We start from the raw sequence: 24,210 nt of genomic DNA, 5'->3' as shown, positions 1-24,210 counted from the left end.
ACACCAGAGTAGAGATGAATGAGTTGGACGCGGAGGAGGATCCGTCAAGTGTCTGACAGAAGGCCAAGGCCTCTCTGGTAATCGGCGTCGTTAACTTGTCCAACTCTAACTACCGCACCGAGGCTTGTGTAACGAACCATCATTTTTAAAAGATCAACGATAGATTACAAAGGTACTTACGAGATGTCGCAAATGGCGGGATAGTTTTCAAGGGGACCTCCGGGTCATTTTGCAGGAAGGAGATTAAAAGTATACATGCGTTCCGAGTGTCCTTATAAACTTCGATAAATTAGGTCAAGAAATACTGAAGGTAACGTTTCAATGGATGTTTATGTTGCATGTAATAAACAGAAACACGCATGAAGTGGAGCTAAACATATCCGTTAAAACATTTTGTGGAAATAATACACACCCCAGCTAGTTGTCTAGGCAGCCGAGTGGTTTTAGTGCTCGTCTTCAAATCTAGTTGCTGGTACAATTATTGACCAATTATTGACGTTAGCTAACGAATGGTCTACGACAATAGTAACACGATCAGAATTAACCATTAAAAAAAAATTAATGTAACTGGTGTAAAACACAAAAACATTTAAGACGATCTACATACATCACCAACACCTATATGAAACTCGTGTGTCTACAAACAATCAAACTGAAATAATTATTCTTACAACGACAATAACTTCACAACGATATCGATCGGGTAGTCAACAACACGCAATTTAAGTGTAACAGCTGATCTTGCTACGCAATTTACGTCATGTTGTCGAGATCCTTTAGACTGACTTACGTAAAATATTTACCTTATATTGCTACCATAATTTAAAATATTGTAAAGTAGTTTTTTTTCAAACTTTCCAGCGTAACTAAAATTCTCCAGTACTACAAGTTCTTACAGCCCTGTTTTGACGTTAGCCCAGTACAGTAGTTGGTCGCTCCAATTGCTCACGTTGCATGGACGCTCATGTTCGTTTTCCTGGCAGTGACTGATCGTCATCGCCCGCGGCCATCACGTTCAACAGTCATTTTTGGAGGGAAAACCAGCTCTGCCCACGACCCTGGACTAGCCAACAATGATGGCTGGATGTGGATATAGGAGTAAAATATTTTTGTTATGATATACCATTGTTCACCAACTCTCACCTCGGCGTCGGAGCAAAATTCAAGAGCATTAGTTTACAAATGAAGTGTCATATTCGTTAACCTCAATTTTATAAGTTATTCCCTGTGTGTACAATTAATGGATAAAAAATCAAACTGGTTATGCAAAGTTCAAAGGGATGGCGTAAACTATTCCACTGGAAGATACTTACAAAAATAACATTTGAAGACTTGATGACATGATGATTCTAAGAAGAAACAACCACATGAGAATGTTGCCTTAATGTCTGATATGACTAATACTGTAGTACAAACAGCAAACAAATAAATACATCTATCAACAGCGAACTGAAGTAGAAATTAACCGACTCTAAACCAGTTCACGCAACAACTCAATCAACCAAACGTCAACCCCCCGACGGCTCAATTCTACCATAGATAAAAGGATCTACTGAATGATGCCTAGAAACAAAAGCTGTTACAAATAATGCTAGGCTCATAGTCAATCCAAGACACATGTTCACGTGGTCAAGGCTCCGGTTTTGATGTTGATGATGATGAGGAATTGTTCTGCGCGAGGACGGAGTATAGGAAACGCGCAGTCAAGGGCGGCCGAATTGACAAGGGAGCGCTCTGCCCTTGGAGACTCTACTGGGCCGCAGGCAACGGACAATCCGACAGAGATTTATATCTCTAATTGCCTAGTTGGGTGAGGGGATTTATTGGTTTATAACCACCGTTTGTAATTATGACTTCGAGATTTCCCAGCCCGATCAAATTGCAAAGGCAATCTTAAGACTCAACATATTTACATATCAGCATCAGATGTTGCAGGCCATGCAAGAATGGGTTGAAACATCCCAGCTGATCTAATGCTTGGTCTTGGCAAGGAAAGAACATCTGTTCACTTGAGTGCCGCAACCTTTACCAGATCAGAAGGTTGTCTAGAAAAGTCAAAATACGTTTAACGGTTCAAAACTAAAACCAACCGTCCTCGTCAATAGGATTAAAAATTCTAGCTATAGAACTAGCTAATTTTAGTCAGCAAAACAGCTACAATATCTCGTCCTTAGCTCTGTTCATTCATGTTTTGCCTTAAAACTTGCACCCTAATGTGTAGGTGTTTATTGTAGCTTTCTAATCCGTAGTATTTCATGATTGCTTCACAAACACTAAATAGTTCTCCTAACTACTGTGAATACTTAAGACTTTAAAGACCTTTAAGACCTTTAAAATTGTAATCTGTATACGCTGAGACGTTTTTTGAAAGTAATAGTAAAACACATCTAAACACATTTGACTTTAAAAATAATTGTCCGGTCCTTGTTGGGCAAGTTATTGATCATAAGCTTTAATGACGAAATGAGGAAATATATATAAAAAAAAAACTATAACACGCATTCATCACAGTTCTGAGGGATATGTACAAATTGTTACTTCTCGGAGTCACGGCGAGCCCACGCCCTACAGGCCTACAAACGTCAGGAAGTAGCAAGACAAGGGAACCTGAGACAGGAGAACGCTAGAACCTTGAGAAGCCCACAGGTTTGTGGACGGGGTAAACATACAATTACAGCAAAAACAGTGCCGCGTTAACTGGACGATATACAGCCTCTAACTGACCCCGACCGCTGACTCATTCCTTCACTTCCACCCACACCTCGGTGACTCGCGGGAACAATAAAACACGTGGTACTGGGAACGGTAGTACACGTCAACTAGGATGCAGTATATACTACAGCTCATGCCATAGCGTTGATTAATTTGCACTTGACTTGTATATTAGCGTATACTAGCATAACTAAACTTTAATTTTCACGTGTACTATTTGACATTAAAAAACTACAATTACAAACCTTTTAAAATAAACACATTAGCTCCAATATCACAATCATTGTGGTGACCAGTCCTGGTGGATGCAAAGTCAGACCCTCCCCAGTTTCCTCCCGGACTGGTGGTTGTTAGCGACCCAAAGCCCTAGGTTAGGAGAACCATCATTGTGGTGACCAGTCCTGGTGGATACACAGTCTGTTTCTGCCCAGTTTCAACCCCGACTGGTGACTGGTGACTGTCTGCGACACAAATCCCTAGGTTAGGAGAACCATCATTGTGGTGACCAGTCTTGGTGGATACACAGTCTGTTTCTGCCCAGTTTCGACCCCGACTGGTGACTGGTGACTGTTTGCGATACAAATCCCTAGGTTAGGAGAACCATCATTGTGGTGACCGGTCCCGGTGGATACAAAGTCAGACCCTCCCCAGTTTCCTCCCGGACTGGTGGTTGTTAGCGACCCAAAGCCCTAGGTTAGGAGAACCATCATTGTGGTGACCAGTCCTGGTGGATACACAGTCTGTTCCTCCCCAGTTTCAACTCCGACTGGTGACTGTTTGCGACACAAATCCCTAGGTTAGGAGAACCATCATTGTGGTGACCAGTCCTGGTGGATACACAGTCTGTTCCTCCCCAGTTTCAACCCCGACTGGTGACTGTTTGCGACACAAATCCCTAGGTTAGGAGAACCATCATTGTGGTGACCAGTCCTGGTGGATACACAGTCTGTTTCTGCCCAGTTTCAACCCCGACTGGTGACTGGTGACTGTCTGCGACACAAATCCCTAGGTTAGGAGAACCATCATTGTGGTGACCAGTCTTGGTGGATACACAGTCTGTTTCTGCCCAGTTTCGACCCCGACTGGTGACTGGTGACTGTTTGCGATACAAATCCCTAGGTTAGGAGAACCATCATTGTGGTGACCGGTCCCGGTGGATACAAAGTCAGACCCTCCCCAGTTTCCTCCCGGACTGGTGGTTGTTAGCGACCCAAAGCCCTAGGTTAGGAGAACCATCATTGTGGTGACCAGTCCTGGTGGATACACAGTCTGTTCCTCCCCAGTTTCAACCCCGACTGGTGACTGTTTGCGACACAAATCCCTAAGTTAGGAGAGCCATCATTGTGGTGACCAGTCCTGGTGGATACACAGTCTGTTCCTCCCCAGTTTCAACCCCGACTGGTGACTGTTTGCGACACAAATCCCTAGGTTACGAGAGCCATCATTGTGGTGACCAGTCCTGGTGGATACACAGTCTGTTTCTGCCCAGTTTCGACCCCGACTGGTGGCTGGTGACTGTTTACGACACAAATCCCTAGGTTAGGAGAACCATCGTTGTGGCGACCAGTCTTGGTGGATACACAGTCTGTTCCTCCCCAGTTTCAACCCCGACTGGTGACTGGTGACTGTTTGCGACACAAATCCCTAGGTTAGGAGAGCCATCATTGTGGTGACCAGTCCTGGTGGATACACAGTCTGTTTCTGCCCAGTTTCGACCCCGACTGGTGACTGGTGACTGTTTGCGACACAAATCCCTAGGTTAGGAGAACCATCGTTGTGGCGACCAGTCTTGGTGGATACACAGTCTGTTCCTCCCCAGTTTCAACCCCGACTGGTGACTGGTGACTGTTTGCGACACATGTCCCTATGTTAGGAGAACCATCACTGTGGTGACCAGTCCTGGTGCATACACAGTCTGTTCCTCCCCAGTTTCAACCCCGACTGGTGGCCAGATGGTCGGCAATGTGACCTTCAACCCGCCCCTCGCCCGCGGCGCAGCGCCCAAACCGATGACCGCAGTCAAGGTGAGCCTCTCACGGATTCCTCGGAAGGCCACCAGCCGCCTCTCCGCCTTCCTGCCATAATCTCCATCTTCGACCTCTCTGAATCTCCACAGCAATATGCCGAGTAATCTATCTTTTGTCTACGTATAGTCTAAGTATAATACAATGCCATAAGCAATTTTTCTACTTGCAAGTATTGTTTAAGATGGTCTTTTAAACTTAGCCGTTGCACCTCTCTCCAAGTCTATGCTACAATTTGACAAACCCTACCAACCCTCAAACCTTACTTCAATTTTGGCATCTCTATAGTCATTGGGGTTTATAATATTTGTTATATCTTTGTAAATTTTGACTTAATTTTTAACTTCTGCATTTGTTTTTTAAGCCCGACTTTTCATCTCTTCCGAATCCTACTACAGACTTTATAGGAAACCATCATAGAATGATGTTCTGCGTTCACTTGTGTGCATTTTCGTTCTTACTTAACTCGTATTCTGTTTTTATGGCCGTATTTTTTATCTCTTATCCTGTCGGGAACGTTAGAACAAAAATAAATAAAATCTCAAACTGATCTATTTATTTAGTAATGGCACCAAAATAGAGTACTTGGGAAAACATTTAAAAATGTGTATGACATTGATTGACATACACCTTTTTACCATTGTCTACAGTTAGGTCTAATCATTTTACTCAGCAACTTCAGAGTTAGCTGATGATGCATTTGTTGATGCCACTTAAAGATACGTTTTTGTTAACCACTTAGTCCAGTAGAATGAGTGGAAAATACTAATGAAGAGCATAATAGAAAGATAAGTTTAAATCTCAATTTAAGAACACGTGCAGTTTTTTCAAAGTATAAAGGCATTTTCTAAGATTGAACAATTTTTCCTTTGACGTCGCGTTACTTCGCCAGAGTGTGGACCACCGACAGATGTCCAGAGGATGAGATCATCAGGGCTAAATTGTTCACTTGTTAACCACTTGGAAGTGTTCTCGTCGTCTGCCTCACTCGCACTCGGCGCATGGCCAGTAAATACAACAGTCTGTGAGCGCCGATGATTGCCCATAAGGTGAAGAAAATATAAATACGGTAATGAAAATTCTCTAAATGAGGTCACAGAAAAAAAATTATGATACAAACGCAATTTATATTTTAGTACATCCGAGATGGAACAGACAGTTGCAAAAAATTTGACACTCTGCACTATGCAAACTTACAGTGGTGATCGGGATAACTCTTATGCAGAACAAACTATTAAGTTGAATTAATTATAACGACGTATTTACTTCAAGAAACAGTACGGCAGGATTATGGTAGAATGTTTCTGATCACCTGTGTGATGATTATTACTTATTAGGGAAATTGGAGAACAAATATTTGAATACTAAACAATAGTGAGAAAAGAAATATGTATAGATGGATTGAGAAAACGTAAATCCATTTAAAGGAAAAAGTATAAATGAAAATAGCTTGATTAATGAACCTGTACATTTTACTACTAACTTATTGGCTTCTACGTAAAGCAAACCATTATAGTATTAACACAATTTTAGTTTTCTACTTCACCGAAATTAACAAATGAAGTAAAAATTCAAATGATTTTCAAATATAAAATCTCCATACATTATCTGCTCCCTCATTTTAGTACATTTAACGTTTCATGCGTTCACATTTATATGACTGGGTAGCCGAGTAGTTACAGTGTTTGAAAGTCCCTAGTTCGATTTTAACAAGATCGATTCTTGACTAGATGTTACTTGAAATAGGGCTATCACGAAGATACATAGGACAAAGTGGGTCAATTTTAAGTTTGCGATCCACAAAACACTCAGACATTATACGTAAGTTAGCCAAAAGAGGGCCAATCCAAACTGGTTAACCCCATTATGCAACCGTTTTCACATTGGACTGTCCGCACAAGGCAATATCAGTCCGGGTCTGCAGCTTTCAGATTATCTCACTACTCCCTGATCGACCGTGTTTTCGGTTTTTTTGCTCCAAGAAATGGGGAATGGAGCAGAACAAGTCACGATTGAATGTAAGTGTGCGCTGACGGCGTCGACGTGTGTTCTGTAGCAGTTGTGATGGAAACTGCACAGATAAACCTACATTGGTCAAGGTGGAAAACGATCCGGCAAATGTTAAGGCTGTGTTTTATTGGCGAATCCAGATTAGGTCGCTTTCAAAGGCCACTCGACTATGTTGAAACGTGAGCACATTTCACGGTTGCAGTGTGCTGTTCTGGTTTCCAATTGGTCTTGTTTTATATATAAACGTGTTTCTACAGTGGTTTGTTTTTGTTTTGTGAGCTATTCGAGTGGCATTTGTAAGGGTGTCAAACGAACGTTGATTAAACAGGTCTAGTTATTATCGAATATCCCACTAAGAAGGCATCATATAATTGATTGGCCTCAATCAGGAACGAACCAGCAACCGTTAAATTCAAAGAAGAGTACCTAATCCAATACGTAGTCAGTTACTTTTCTGATAGTTATATTTCAAATTGAATGGATGGAAATGTTTAACTTCTTTGGAAAACATACTACAACGAAGTGAATTTGTTTTCTTGTATGCTCATGTGACTACGACAGGTCTGTATGACTTTTTGCTAAAGGGTATTCCGTTTACTCGTTAAAACAGCAGTCGTAACACACTCGTACAAAATAGATAAACACATACCGAACTAGTTAATTGAAAAAATGAACTAATTAAGTACATTGTATACATAAATGAATTAGGCAAACAACCATAATTACGTACGATATTTCAATTTTAGCTTGAAAACATTATACTCGTGTTTTTACAAGATTCATACATTATCACAATAAGCCTTTTGAATCAATTCCTAAACCACATCTACGCTTTTTAAGGATTTCTCAAGAAACTCGGAGCCGCACATACGATACACATTGTTGTGTCCACTACACAGTGCGGACGACCACAGTGTTGGTCGCAGGAAGCTGGGGAAGACAGTTCCACAACTGGCACACCGCCAGTGTCGGTCTCAAATCGGTCCAAACTCCAGCCCCAGCCTTCACCCGCTAACTACACTCTTGTTTTATGCGTTCGTTGCCCCGTCTTGTGGTTCCAAACTCGAAAGTAATACGCAAACATTACTATGTCAGAAAAAACACATTAGATTTGAGTACTACAGTAAATACGTGTAAATTAGAGTAGTCGTATTAACTGTATTGAGGTTTGAGCTATTTCACTAAACTTGCAGTTATTATAGTTAGTTGTAAAATTACAATGGATTGGTTTGAGTCTAACCAAAATGTATTGCAATTTTTTTAATGGTCTTATACTATTGCAGTTCATTACGTTGAATACTTTGTCAAAACATGCCTTTACAATAACGTGTATACATACAGATAATATATATCCAACATAATGATGTTTGAATACGTTCACACGCTTGCTCCGATCATACAAGTACAGTTGTACACATCGTAGATAATATAAGGCGAAACCCTTTCAGGAGCGTGGGCATCTCCAATTAGCTTTGGTATTATAGAACGGCATGGTAGTACAAAGCGTATTTTTAAGAAGTCCGTCCAACCATAACTAAAAAATATTGGTCTCTTTTAAACGAGAACAATTTTTTCTGTATTGATAAACATCCTGAACGAGAAATTGTCGTAAAATCAAGCATCAAAGTGCATTCAGTTCATAGTCTACTTGACTTTTGTATAGGGAATGAGCTCCAAAAGGATTTAATTAAACATTTATTTTTGACTGACTAGAAAAGATGGCAAATTGCACACATTTACTCATAACCAATCTCCTACGTTGTGTATGATAGGACCTGTCTCCTGGCCGGCTACCTGGGACCTACAGTCTGGCCACTGTAGAGTTCCAGGTAAACGGATGGTAAGGAGACATAGTCCAACTCTACACCTGCAGAGGCATCGCGTTTTCCGCTGACCAGCTCCCAGCCTACACAAAGGTTCCCAACCGTCCGTTACGTCCTTGTTCCATTGTCTATGAGACAAACGGCTAACGAATGGCGTATGTGAAACAATGGCAGCAATACGATCTTAGACGCGCGGACTACAGTCATTACAACTACATACTTGAATCATCAAGTCCAATTGGCTCGCTGGTTAGTCACTCCAGTCAAACGGAAATGGGCAAAAGGTCTAGAGATTTCAGCAAATGAAAAATTAGGACTGAACATGAGAAAGTTGGAATTAAATTATGTCACGCACAAAAGGTAGATAGTTCAGGAACTATATTTTACGAAACTTGGAAGATTGGTTTACATATTTACTCAAAATGATCTTTTAAAAACCAAAACTAAATGTGTTTAGATGGCAACTGTTGTCATACAATCAAAGTGCAATGCAAGATCCACGAAAATCATAGACAGTATATTTAACATTCACCTTGAAAGCACAATAACCCAGGGCCAGAAATATAAAATAGTCCTTCTTGTAGTACTGTAGGAGGCAGTACTGGCTAAGCAACATCTAAGGAATATCATCACAATTTTATTTGGTGATAGACGACCGTTAATCAATTTTATGTATGGAGTTCTTAGGTGGATGCAAATGTCAAAACAAATTAAATAGTTTCGAAAAAAATAACCATAGACCGATTCACTTTTATCATTTTTATCTCACCAGAGGCGTTGAAATAGACAACTTCAAAATTAATTTTAAGAAAATAAAGTAATTGGACCTCTTGTGTATTATTTGAGAAGTAATCCGGAAGGCAACACACAAAATAAACAGTTTCAATTTTCAACGTAAAGAATATATTTATGACACTCTACTGGAAAGTGTTCTATTACACCTGGACTCAGAAGAAACAGGAAAATGCATTTAGGGCACATGTAAAGAAAAATTATCGTAGAACATTCTCTTTTCATGAATTATATTATACACTTATTGAAGCACCCATAATGCACTGCGAGCGTCTCAGAGCGGAACCCATAGACAGATGGTACACCGGATATGAGTAACCCGTTAATGGTGTTAATTAAAACACACACGTTAGTATGGCACGCTACCCGCGTCTGCCGGAAATATTATGCATGTTGCATTTCATAACACTCAAGGCATATTAGAGTGAAACAATCAGCAACACTTGCCTAGAAATCATTCTAGGTAAAGCACAACGAGGAAAATGTTGGTCAAAATTACATTTTAGAACATACACAACTCGTCAAAATCGTATTGGAAGACCATCTAAATTTATCAACAACAGTTATGAAAATGAAATCAAACACATACCGTGGCCACCTTTCATAATCGCAAAAATTGTCAACGAGCTTGTTTTGTTAACCAATGCAATTTGCCAACCTCTCTAAGTTAATTTATCTGCAGCAAACTTCATCACTGTAAACTCGACAAAGCTATAAATATAAAGCAGGCAATATTTTACAATTACTTTAAAATAAAAATAAAATTAACAGACATTGGTTTAATGCTCCTTTCTGCAGAAACTATTAGTTGATCGAGCACTACAACTCAGCTATGTATCCAACAAAATAATTAATCCGTTGGGAGAAAAACAAATAAATACATCTTTTTACGTCTAAAATTCATATCCTAGGACGTAGGATCTTAGTCAGCAAAGGTTTATCACATAACTTCAGGCTTACAGGGCTGCGGTAGTATCATTTAGATCAATTAATTTATGTTTGGCAGGATTTAAACCCTGGACCTCGGAGACCGAAGTCCCGTGCTCTACCACTAGACCAGCTCGCTTCCTAAATACAACTTAAGCTGTAGGCTATACGTGCGACGTTTTCAATAAAATGAGTATTATGGACGCATAACGTCAACTGCTGAGTCTGCAGCGAATCGCAAGACACAAACGACAAAATGCACTCCCACTCAAAATGCAGATCAATCAATCAGCAAAATTGAACCATCTCTCGTAACCAGGAACGACAAGCCGAGATCAAAGCTTCGTACCAATTTGATCTCGTTATATTTATAGTTGGTCGTGATCAAGACCGACCCTGAGGATGGCACCGTCGTGACCGCGGTGAGCAGACCACGGTTAGCCAACAGTTGATGTAACAATCTGTAGTCGATGCAGTTGGGAAATTGATTTGGGTCATCCTTCATCCTTCACAGGAGAGAGTAAACTGGGGTGAAACGCCAGAACGTTGGAGAGGCTTTGGGTTACATGAACGAGGAATGCGGAATGAATTGAGTTAGATAGTCCCCAATGGTTGTAAGAACTCTCGATTTGTTATTGTTATTAGGTAGCACTTGTGTATCTTAAAACTGATGTCGTTCTAGAAAACCCATATCCTTCACAGAAGAGAGTAAAAGGTGAAACGCCAGAGAGCATTGGAGGCTTCAGGTTAAATGAACGAGGAATTCTGAATCGATTGAGATTAACTTTAGACTAACAGTGATAACGGCGATTCCTATAGTTGTAATGTTTTTAAGATTTGGAAACTTGAAGTTTATAATGTGAATGATGTACTATAAAACTAACCTGTAATATACCGTAAATTGATATTGCTTTTTATAACTATTGCTATCTTTTCAGTATATATACATTTTGTAAAACTATTTTCAATAGAGGAAGTTTAAGCTTGTCAGGTCTGCCTTGCTACGTCAAGTTTGGTTTAAATGTGCATACATTTGGTTTAATCCAAATAGGTAGTTATGAAACCTAAAACGCTTCTCTATCGGAATGTTTAGTGAAAAATTTAAGGGGATTTAATACTATTGTTCTTATATGGAGAAGGGAGTTAATTAACTCGTACTAGACCTTTTACATAATTATGTTTTCATGTAGCGTAAAAAATCAATATTAAATTGTCATCTAAATATATTTATATAAAACAATAGCAAGGCCAGTTATTGATTCTCTTTTATTACAACAGAATAAATACGTTAACGTAACACAATCACCTATAATATTAATAGTCGTTATCAAAATTAAACTACGTATTAAAGTATGAAAATAATAAGTGTAATAAGTTAAACCACAAGGATAAAACAATTCAAAAAAATAATTTTACTCAACGGAATTTGTGTATCCTGAATTAGAATGAATAAAAACATTTCCCAAGTTTAACGCGAAGAATAATAACAGTTTATTGGTTCGAGGCATAGAGGGAGAGACGAATTACGTCAGCTAGGGAGGCTAGGATAGCGTGAACTGGTGATCACAACTTGCATGCACCTATCAAGTCTTGCCCTCACAACGTTGACGTGAAACAAATCACGTAAACTAAGTGAAATAGGAAGATCGATAATTAATATATGAAAATCCCACATTATGATAAAACTAATGTACCTATTTTAGTGATCCAAAATAGGAATAGAGATGCTGAAACATTTTTGCTTATAATGAGTCAACTAGAAAAATGTTAAAATTGATTTTTGGGATTAAAACACACTAGAAAATAGAAAAAAAACTGCTTTAGGTGATTGTATCTGGTCTAAAAAAAGTGACAGCCAATTAAATTGTTTTAACCACTTGTGTCCTGTTCATTACAATTTTACTTATACCAAGGTATATTTATTAACACAGACAGTGGTGGTTATTAAAACCAACAGCTTTTTGCAACTCTCCCCAACTAAAGTATAAAGCTATACGTGCACTTCACTATCAATGCGATACAATGACGAGTTTAATTTCACCATGATTTGATTAATTGTGAAAACATTTGTTTTATTTGAAGAAACTCAGTACTGTTCAAACAACGATGGAAACTAACTTTGAATAATAGAGAGAAGTTGTGACACATTGAAAAATGTGTCAAACTTTACTCAGTTAGGTCGATGGTTAAATATTCCAAGGATTTCTCGGTTATTAAACTACATATTCTAAATACCCCCGCCGCAGCAAACCTGCAGACTAAGAGAATTTCCATCTACCTGGCTGGAATTCCACTAAATTATTCCCTTAAAATTGTCAGATTTATTTCCTATTTAAATATATAATTTTGATTAGTACTTAGGTTTACTGCTACAGGGAAGAAAATAGGGGCTTTTAATTGAATTATTGATAGCTTGGTATGAAGTAAACAAAATTTCATTAAAATATGTGCATAGACGAGCAAGCTACAACAGTTTATTTATTCTCCATTAGAATAACATTGTAGTTTTAAACTTACACTTTTTGGGCATTTTGACGTAACCATTAGACATACAACAATGCTTCAATATACTAAATTATTAGGGTTTTTGAGCTCTACAAAATGGTTTGGAAATAAATTGATGGTATTTTTGGCCTTTGGAGGGACCTCAAAACAAAAAAATAAATCAGTCCCGGATTCAGGTCTTACCATGAGACCTACGCTAATAGCGTATTCCCTATGTGGGAAATTCGCTAAAAACACATTCAGACACTGATTCTACGGCCCTTGTTTGAGATTTTCCATGATTAGAGCAGAAGCAAATAAAATTCCAACATTGGGAGCTTTAATTAAACATATTCCCCCACAGCTCTAGTTAGTAAATAACCAGCTAAATAAGTAGGATAAGAAGAAAATTATTACTGGCTGGCATTTATAACAGTTATGCCTTGGTACCAATAAAACCGGTATGAAACTATCTACCTGACTTAGTCTAGTTTGAAATAACAGGTTGTTAAGGGTTGTAATGAAAATAATAGTAATATAGGGGACTACGTATATCTAACAAAATGCTATTAAAAATGCAGCATACCTAACTGTACAGAAAGGTAAACTAGAAACAGCGAGTGGAACTATGATTGTGGTACGTCAATTCAAACCCAACATAAACGCAACGCATACAATTTATAACAGGTTTTGGGAAAGTGTGATATCTCCACATAGCTCTGTCAACAGCATCAATGCAAGCAGATGAGCTATTTATTACACGTTTGCATTTCTAGATCATTTCTCACCCGCTAATCGATTCACGAGCACGTTCTTTGTAAGGAGGTCACGAGTATTTAGCTTGGTGTGACTGTGATTGTTCCAAGGACGATCTGAATTATTCCAGCTAATCTAGTAAAATTTTATAAAATTTAAATATACAATTTTGTTTGCGTTTGGTTTTAAATATTTCAAACTTTGCCCTCAATTCGTAAATGCTTATGTAACGTGGAGATATACATCATAAGAAGTAATCGAAATCTACCTAAAAATACCTCGCATTTTTTACCCATAAATTCGTGTGTAACGCCCCAAAAAGGCTCTAACCACACAAATCACCCTGTCGATTATTCCACGCCCGATGATGTACAACCAATATCCTGTCAAAAGAGATAACCTGGAACGGCCTTCTCGTAAAAATACCGACGAAACCGACCAGAAAATCGGCGCGAAATGTCACCGTTGATTGGGAAACCGCGGGAAACTCCTGGGCTGTCACTGAGTTAACAGCTGATGAAAGTTGGATGATAAACGCGCGGGTGTTATATTGATCGGTGCAATGGATGATTATATTGTAATTTTTTCTCTTTAAAGACGATGGATTAAAAATATTTAAAATGAAGTAGCTTCACTATAACGTGGAGAAAAAAAATTTGTTAAAAAGACGATTTTACACATTTCAAAACTTGTACCTACCACAATATGATGAAAATCTGTTTTATAAAGACTTAGAAAGAGTACTTTAAGAAATCATGTTTAATGGTCTCAAACGCTTTTCTATTAGTATTGTCATACTATACTACACATATTGTCATATTGTAGCCTATGTTATTCAGCAGTTGTTGTCACCTACGTTGAAAGCTCGGCATTAAATTGTAGAAAGTAGTTGTCGTTTGACATAAAATTAGAGATCACTAATACGTCTAATTAATAATCTCAAGGAAAAAGTTTACACTAACACCCCCCATAACTGTACAACCTAGATATTAAGGATGCTTGAATTTCATTGTTGGCTCAAAATCGGATTTCGTTACCTAGTTAAGTTTTCTGACTATTTTACATTAGGTAAATAATTATGCATCACAAGAATATCTTTAGGTAAAGCAAAAAAGTAAAAAAAAATTACGTAATTAATCACTCTATTACTCATTTGAATTGATACCCAACACAAAACCACTACCCCATTTCTAAAACACAATAAGTTTTTGTCGACGCTCTAATCTCACAGAATACAAGGGCCAGAATGAAATTCGTCCCGAACTTTTTAGCTCCCCGACAAAAACCAGAAGCCGTAATTGTCAGGGTAAATATTTCCGAGGACAAAAAACAAGAGCGAAGTCGAGGGTAAGAACAAGAAGTCCTGATGGAAATATAGGGAACCCGCCGCTGCTGTCGTCCCTCATTATGGCGTGAGTCTAGGGACAGTTTTGTCATCGTCTTCCTTCCGGGACCCCGAGTATTCATAATTAAGAGTCCACAAGAAATTGTGAGCTTTGTTTATAAGTGTTTTAAACAAAGAGGCTCATTATAGTGTTCACATTAGAGTTAAAAAAGTAACGATGAAATGTTTGCCGTAGAGTAAAAATGTAAGACGTTAAAAGGTTAAGTTCAACGGAATTCTTTTAAGGCACTATATTCAACTGTATTAAACCTTAAGGCATTAAACATTGGGCCATTAATTCGACACATGTTTCAATTAAAATTAATCATTGAATATTTACAGTAATACAGCTCTGTATGCAGTCATGTAGTATTTCTGTGTTAATTTTACAGCCATAATGTGTATGTATTCATTACACATTTTGGCACTGTAAACAGGATTCGTTTAAATATACTCATACATATCATTGTTTGCAACTCTGCAGTATGTCTGGTTCGGAAATCCTATTTATCTCAAACATATCCCATTTTATCTCGCACAAAACATCAATGAAACTACTATGGTAGACATCGAAAACGTCACAGTTGTGAGAACAATCGCACGTGGTCCGGCCGATCACAAGTATAACGTACTTCACAACACAACACATTCAGTACGCATTATACGGGCTCTCCACAGACCATGTCGTACTCTACATACTATAGTGAGCCTCTCCTACCTTTGTGCTGACTCTCCATCGTACCTGCAACATACAATAGGGCGATTAGTAAAACGATACTTGTAATAGGCACTGGAGAAGTACTGGGTAAAACATAAGGGCCTTGACATTAGACATAAAACTATTCAACATGCAATACATATCGCACCATGATATACAGGATATTTTGATGCCTGATGGATATTATACCTTATTTTTATTCTTTGGCATGTTACTTAATCACGGAGGAGAATATGGAATAATAATAAATTTAGACCTTGAGTTAATATTTCAAAAATGGCAGCAACTCTTATACTTGGCTAGTGTGAATAATGAATACATGGGAGTCATTTTTACAACATTGTCGGTATTGCAGCACATTTACAAAATTGTCGGTATTGCAGAACATTTACAAAAATTGTCGGTATTGCAGAAGATTTACAAAATAGTCGGTACTGCAGTAAGTTTACAAAGTTGTCAGTGCTGCAGTACGTTTACAATATTGTCAGTATTGCAGCACGTTTACGAAATTGTCGGTATTGCAGCACGTTTACAAAGTTGTCAGTGCTGCAGTACGTTTACAATATTGTCGGTGCTGCAGCACGTCTGCAGGCTACATCCCTGATTACCATGTGTGATGATTACATTGCCACTGCCACACACGTCAAAGCCCCAGGGCATGTCACGTGATGTCAGATCCTGATGTCTGATTGGTCCGGCTCGGTCTGTTGTTGATATATATGCATGTTATAGGTATATGACACTGTCCCTCTAGACAAGCGAGTTAATACGTCAAACATAGTACTCCAACTGTGATTGTATACATTGAGAGATTGTCAGGGTAAATCCATTTAACTGATTACATATAATTAATTAATTATTATATTTTACGGATTGTAAATTTTACTTCTAGATCAAGACGTTTTTACTTTGTAATATTTTTTTTTTGTCCGCCTCTTCGAAAACTATAGAGTTTAAACATCGGCTGTTACCTCACAAAGTAATATTTTAAATGAAGTGCATCCTTTCAAAATGTAAATACGACAGACAAATTTTACATTAGTTTCGTGAAGGCAAAGTATTAGCACCTCCAGGGTGGGTTGATTATTTTATGAACTCGTTTAATAGTAGTCTTTTATGAATCCAAACCAAAAGGTTTTTATTCAAGCAATAGCGTATCTTGTTAAAATGGTTTTAGAATTTATGAACTTTTCTATTAGAACGTAGAGTAAGAATACGTGAAAAATATTATTATAGAAAGCTAATTTTTCAGTACGTGGCAAAACGGTGCCAGAGGAGAAAAATAATATGTTAGAGATGTCTTTCATAGTTTCTCACATGCAACCATTATAAACACATTGAAACGCTAGTACTTAGAGTGAAATTACCATAAACAAAAGAAACGATAGAATATATAGGCAATTGCTGATATTAAAACACTAACCAAATAGAAGAAATGTGAAGATATTAGTCATATTATGAAACATGGTTAAACAAAGAGATAGACTGATCAGCTTATTTTTACTCCAAACCCCCATTGTGCCAGTTGGACAACAGCTTTTCCTCCTAAGTTGTTTATGAGATATACAACTCAAATGCACACTATGGTGATGGGCTCGTACAACACGAATTCTCACTGTTTGGCCCCATCCCCCTCCCCCTCCCCCTTTAGGTTATATTTTCTTTGCTATCATCCATCTCGTCTCGACGTGTCTTGTTATTTTTCACGTAATGTTTACCATTCCAGATCTCGACATCCATTCTAATGTTTGCGATACTTTTATTTCATAGAATCCTGCGAGATGCTTTTATTTAGATTTTTGTTTTATTTGATTTTTATGTTTGTTTTCATATCGTCTATTATCTGATCAGGTTTTTTTCAATTTGGGATTTAAGAGCTTAAATAGATAATAAGTGATGGGTACAAAAATCACGCGGGACACTATTCTCATTATGCGCCAGATTGTACAATTTCAACCCCACAGGTACTACTACTTACATCGTTTTACCTTATATTGCGAACTTTTATTTGATTTTCATAAATCAAAATGTAGGAATAACCATAATTTCTACAACAACCTTAATGACACAAAATAATCACTAAAATCGTTGAAACATTAAGAAAATATCAAAGCAGTCATCTGCTAAAACAAAGAAGAAACTAACTTACCCAGTGTAGTTTAAAATGTTAAAATACTGCACAAAAGAGGCGATGCATTTTTATATCCACCGTTGAATGAGTAGGATATTTTCATAATTTCCATAGTTTTGAACAAATAATTACTCATGTTAAGTCATATTATTTCGGATTATATATTTATATAATGTAAATACTGTCCTAAAGTGCAATCATGAGGGACCCAACAATTATAATATCCAAGGTTTATTTCCATATAAATGTCAGGTATTAATTGTCGACCGTTGAATAGCACGAGTTAATTACGAGAATTAAATCTCAATCAGCCCAGTTTCTCTTTAAAATCATATGAAAATCATTTCTTTCACTACTTATCTACAACCTCACTTTTCATTATAAATAGTTCGTAATACAGGGAATCCATTACCAATCAAAACATCCATTTAAAACGCCAAGTTATAAAAGTAATTTTTCAAAACAATTTACTCCAATCAAGAGGTCGCCGGTTCGAACCTGAGAAGTGTGAGTAGCTTTTTGATGCTTCGAACCCGGACCCAGCTGTTCCTGATCATCGGGCTGTAAATAAATCATCCTGACTAATGAAACCGCTAATCATAGTCATTAACAAAGCTACACAGGTCTTACAACATTCTACGTTAAAATACGCAATGAAGTGGCATCCCCATCTCAAATAATTGAAAATGTGCTGTTTTTAAAACATCTAAACATTCAGGGACATTGTAAACAACAAAAGCAACAATATTGATCTTTCAGTTGGAGTCGGTCCAGGCGGAATCAGCACAGAGGAGAATCAAGTTATAACACCAAAGGAACGCTGAGGCGGTCTTGGCTCTTATCTCGAGGTCAAGGTCAACCTTTGTTATCATGCCTTATGGCATTCCTTCGCTTAAACCACTGCTTGCCGTGAAATATCCCACTTTCAGTAAAGATTTTAACGCCAGTTAAGTTAAAAATGTGTTTTATTGTAGTTATCTAGGACAATACAAATAATGTGTTGATTACGGAATAATATAGAACTAGTTTGTGAAAGGATACACAATTTACGAAGAAACAACGTACATACATAATAGGTTGTACCATTTGTTATCATTAGTCAATATCAATAGCACTGTCTGTAATCAACGGAGTGAAATATCAATTGTCGAGATCAATGTTCAGAAATATCAAGACTTACAGTTTTGGGTCTTTAAATTAGGTAATCATTTTGATAAAGAGCAAGGCGTTCATTGCAATTCATTTACTCCTGGTTCCGATTAATGTAAAGATTGCCAAGATCTACAACATAGTAAATTTATTATATGAACAAAATATTATTTGTGTTCCATGCATTACAGTACTATGATCAGATTTGAAACACTACACGTCTTAAAACTACAATATTAGTTACAGCAAAATAATTGAATTAATAATTCAAACTTAGCGCTGTCAAAAATGTACAGTAAACTAAATTTACACAAATAAATAAATTAAATTAATTAATTAATTTAATTAAGTTAAATTTTCACAAGATTTTGTGAAATGTTGTAATTTATCCATTCATAAAAATAGTGATTGGAATAAGCAAAATTATGGAGACCCACTTCGTAATCGTATCAGGCTCCACTCGGATCTTATCGGATCCCAATTAATACAACTAATTACTGTAATTTGAAATACCACAAACATACTGTATACCGTATATATGAAAATCCTATAAGCACTATGATTTCAGAATGAAACTGTATTATGTAAACAGATAATATGGGTTGAAGCTTTCTAAAATACTAAGTATTATAAAACAAGTATTTTTAGATTCGAACACACACACACGCATGGCATGAATTAAACTTACATTAAAAACTTAAATTTAGGGATTTAAAATTACAAAATGAGTTTCGTAGAATGATTTATACTAAACACATTCATTGTGTATTTTTACTTTTCGAGTGAAAATTTAACAATTAATGCATAAGTAATCAAAATAACTGAAATAAACCAAATAAACGAAATCCAATAACAAAACATAACTAAAACCTTGTTTTGAACCAGTACAGTTTCATTTGGATTCAGTGATAGTTTCAGCAGCTTATAAACAATAGCAGTGCTGACAAAGCATCAGTGAATGGCAGATCAATAGTAACACAGGGGTGAAACCCACCCTACCGCCCAACACCCACTACAGTAGGGGATCGATCAGTCACTACTACACCCGCACACGTTCACAACAAACACACACGCACACACGCACACAATATGCACATCAGTAGGGTGGAAACTATCACATCAGCTGATTCGACTGAAAGAGTTACTACGGATAGTTTCGTCACGAGATAGCTTAGAAACATAGTACATCTTGACACTTTAAAGTGATTAGAGAACTTTTTTGAACTAGATTTCATGTATTTTTCTAATATATAAGAAATATATAACAATTTATTATGATTTTGTTCTATTATAGTAATGTATTACACAGTCAGTATTTGATGGCAGGATAGTAACTTATGAGGTACTTTAGTGGTTCATTATTCCCCTCATATTGAAAGTCACCCAAAATTACAGTATACTTATATCAACTAGCCCAATAGAGAGAACGTCTCCTGTAATAGTTAATACCAATTACTTCTCAGTTCACACATAAAGTATTATGTTTTGTTCATCGGATATCACGCTTTTTGCTATCGTTAATAATATTAAATCCCGGATTTAGACAGTTTCCTTGCAAACAAGTTTAAAATACCTATGGCATAGAAAAACAAATGACGATATCATCTACGAACTAATACTGTTAACAGGTTTACAATTTTTTATTGAATTTGTACAAGAAATTACATTAATTCAAAATCTTTTCCAAACATGTTGAATTACCTGCTTTCTCTGTGAATACAAATAAGCGACTGGTTATTTTAAACCCGTGAAAATGATTCGATTATGTTCCAACCTGAAAAAAATGTTTCTCTTATTTTCATAAGAAAACCACTTGTTAATCACCGATTTAAAATTTCGTGCAAAATTTATCATTTAACCCAACAACGGCGTTTTTTTGTAAATATTTGAAGATATTTTTCCAAACTTTAATGTCACGCAGCATCCTTCCCCGACTTAACAGCCTTCGCACTTTGCAAAGTAATTTAAACCTTATCTCGGCAGAACGTAAGTAATGAAATCTCGGGGAGGCAATGTAAATAACTATGCAGCAATTCTTGTCATCCTAAGGGTGGGAGGGGGTGAAAGGGGATGAGACCGTTATTTACAAGTTTTAAGCCAGGAACATTAGACATTGATGCAAACTTTCCCCGCTGTATTCGCCTTATTTATCCTCATGCACAAAGGAGATGAAGCATTTCTGGTATAAGTACCAATACCACACGTTAATAATTGTTTACAGGCTTTTTAGGGAAAGTTTTTTCTAAGTTTACTAATGCAAAAGCTGCGTTAATGCCATCTTGGGATTCAGCATCTTCCAGAAATGCATTAAAGTGCATAACACCATAGATAAAAGGAGTAGACATATCCACCATAGTAAAAGAATAGATAAAAGGAGTGTCTACTCTTTTTATCTATGATAACACACTATATAATATGAACGTTATAAGCTATAGTCAGGTTTGCCTAATTTAACAACTAAAAATGGTGATATTTCAGTTATTTTTTATTCGATTTTTTGAACGTGGTGTCGTTTAATAGGGAATTTAAAAATACTGAACAAATATATTCTTAAAATCTATTATTAAAATCAGCCATTTTTTAGTAATTTAAAATTAAAACGGTCGTCAATATGAAATTTCGAATTGGATCAAGATAACATTTTCTTATCACACACCCGGCTTCTAGGTAAACTTTGATACTTAGTTCCATAAAGATAGGATTAAACATTGTATTGTGAAAAATACTAAATAGCGGGTGTATCTGATTAACGAAGCTATTTTGGGGAAAATGCTCTTCTTGATTTACTTTCAATTTTGCCCAATTTTTCGGAGTTTGACTGTTAAACCATCGAAGTATATAACACAACAAGTTATGTTACGTACTTCGATGCTGTTTACTTACAGGACACCCTGTATAATAATTAAATATATTAAGTAGATTATTATAATTCAAAGACCATCATGCACAGACACTTGCGCCACACTAAAAGAGTATCCACTATACACACCGTAACACGTGGACATTTATTCAAACCGTTCAGAGAATTTACTACTAAAGCAAGATTGTGCAAAATATCACCTAATGGCAATCTGCAGTTAGAGCCACTGTTGCTATAAACCTTGAGCACAAGTTAAGTGGAATCCACAGTAGCATAAATCTCTGGTCGTTTACACTGGTATAAATAGCAAAGCCGGTGAAAGGTGGATCAATTAAGGAGTAATTTCTCAGTCGAGGCAAGCAACAGCGAGCAGCGAGCAGCGAGCACTTGGACGTGCCAAGAGTCTGCAGAGTACAGAGACATTTCCACTCACTCACTGTATACATAACGTGAAGTGTCATTGGACCAATTTTAATATTTGGAAGTGTAAAATGCAGGTACTGGAGGATAGTGTGGGACTCGCCACACACAACTAACCTACACTATTACTATTACTGTACTAGTAGGCTACACGGGATGCACCGCTAAAGTGGCAACACAGACACATCTGCCCCAACAGCTGTTGCCCGTCGGTTATGTTGTGTCTGGTCGGGGCCTCAAGAAAAACATTGCCTGGGAGGAAGTGACTCTCACAGCTTTCTAGAGCGCATCTGCCCTACCACTGAATACCATAGACGAGAAACCTTGTAATTGATATTTAAAAACTCAGTTATGTTTCATGCATGGGATCACGCAACGTTGAAGAAAATTTACTACAATTATCTTTCAATGTTTATAGTTCCAATCGAAACACAACAAGATCATGAACGAGGCAAGTTAAAAATAAAGAACCAAAGAAACTTAAAGGTAACAAACTTCGAAATATTATTGAGAATTCGCCACGGAGCTGAATTCAATTTTCATGAAGTACACATGCCAATTCTCCTAAAAATCTGACTAATTAGAAAAAAAATGTTATACACCTCAATCGAAAAAAAAACATAAACATCATCCTTGAATAAAAGTCTAGTTAATGATTTTTTTTATTATCTATCTAAGTTTATGGTTAAGGTTAAGGTAACTATATTAATTCCAAAGAGTCAATCTTTTTAACTCTTACTTACATTATATTATTAATTTATATGTTATTGAAGAAAACTCGGAATCTATTGATCTAAATGCCTTCAGTAATATCATGAATCGGATTGGAGAAAGATATTCAAATGCTATTAAATTGAAAAACTTTACCAATATTTGAGTTAGATGTAATTTCCTTTACTGATACGGTTATCCAACATAGATTATAAACTCTTGGAACGAAATATTATAAAAATAATTGGTTTTAAATTCACTTGTGGCCAATAAGAATACATAGCAAAACATAAATAAAAATTAAATTGTTATAAAAAAAAATAATGACAAAGGTGTCAAAAATCATTGAACAATCTTGGACGTGATTCAATTGCAAACTTAAATGTTCTCATTTGTGTATTGCAGCTAAAATAAAATTTATCATCCTAGAGTAAGCATTGTTTGTTGTGGAGCAATGCTTTAAAGACTAGATTACAACGAAATCTGTCGGTGTCTGTTAGAACTACTTGAATAGCTTCGCTTACTCTCCGCCGCTACACACAGCGCTTTCATCGAATCCATGCGGCGAAACTAGGAACTACGTGAACTGCACCGCGCTGACCAAATACAGAACATTGTAATGTTGATCAATTATTGCAATACAAGTTACGTAGGAATGAGGTGACTGCTGTGGACTTGACATAAATCTGTAACTGCTTTCTATCACTAGAGTCGTTATCCTTATCACTATTAACTACCCAAACAACGACACTCTGAGATGAGTTTATTTTTGGACGACGTCACGAAACTTTACTGACATAAAAACATCTCAGGGAATGCAGTGAATTATTTAAATTCCTGCCAGTCTGCTCCCACGGAGATGACGCCACTGTTTTCTTATATCAACGACCTACTTTCAAAACTGGCTGATTCAGTAAAGAAATAAGATTCATTTTGCTAATACACATGTGTTGATTTTGTTTATGCGTTGCATAACATGCGTTTTTCGTTTATTCGCGTTTAAATAAAAAACACTAACAAATTTGCCACGAAAAAACAATTTGTTTCGTAAGTTAACATAAATAATACTATTTTTTTATTAAATTTAAATCTAGGAATCTTATTTACGAACCTAGAAATATTTTAAGTAATAAAAACTTCAAGTTTTCTATAGATAATTTTCACAAGAAAATACGTCGATTTATTACGTAACCTTTTTTTCCGATAGTGGATGCTTCAGTAGTATATATATATATATATATTAATTTGGCTATAAAACCCATTTTGTGTATACATTTTCTTTTCTTTTTTGCCGAGGCCTCGTTTCTCT

At 36.8% G+C, this 24,210-nt stretch overlaps 1 protein-coding gene across 2 annotated transcripts in view; it reads right to left on the bottom strand.

The window, feature by feature from the left end:
- LOC128988723 (protein gustavus) overlaps positions 1–24,210 on the bottom strand; it is a 222,694-nt gene that overhangs the window by 92,036 nt on the left and 106,448 nt on the right. Inside the window, exon 3 of one of the 2 annotated variants that reach the window (XM_054410312.1) lies at positions 15,631–15,654. The exons of the other annotated variant lie outside the window; for it this stretch is intronic. The gene's annotated coding sequence lies outside the window, so the exon portion shown is untranslated. The remainder of the gene's footprint in view (positions 1–15,630; positions 15,655–24,210) is intronic. 2 annotated transcript variants of the gene reach the window in all.

This window comes from Macrosteles quadrilineatus, unplaced genomic scaffold (genome assembly GCF_028750875.1).
Source record: "Macrosteles quadrilineatus isolate MER2022 unplaced genomic scaffold, UCM_ALF_1.0 Scaffold_3__2_contigs__length_128488019, whole genome shotgun sequence".
NCBI lineage: Eukaryota > Metazoa > Arthropoda > Insecta > Hemiptera > Cicadellidae > Macrosteles > Macrosteles quadrilineatus.
The sequence above is the reverse complement of the archived record's forward strand: the minus strand, read 5'-3'. Positions and strand labels throughout refer to the sequence as shown.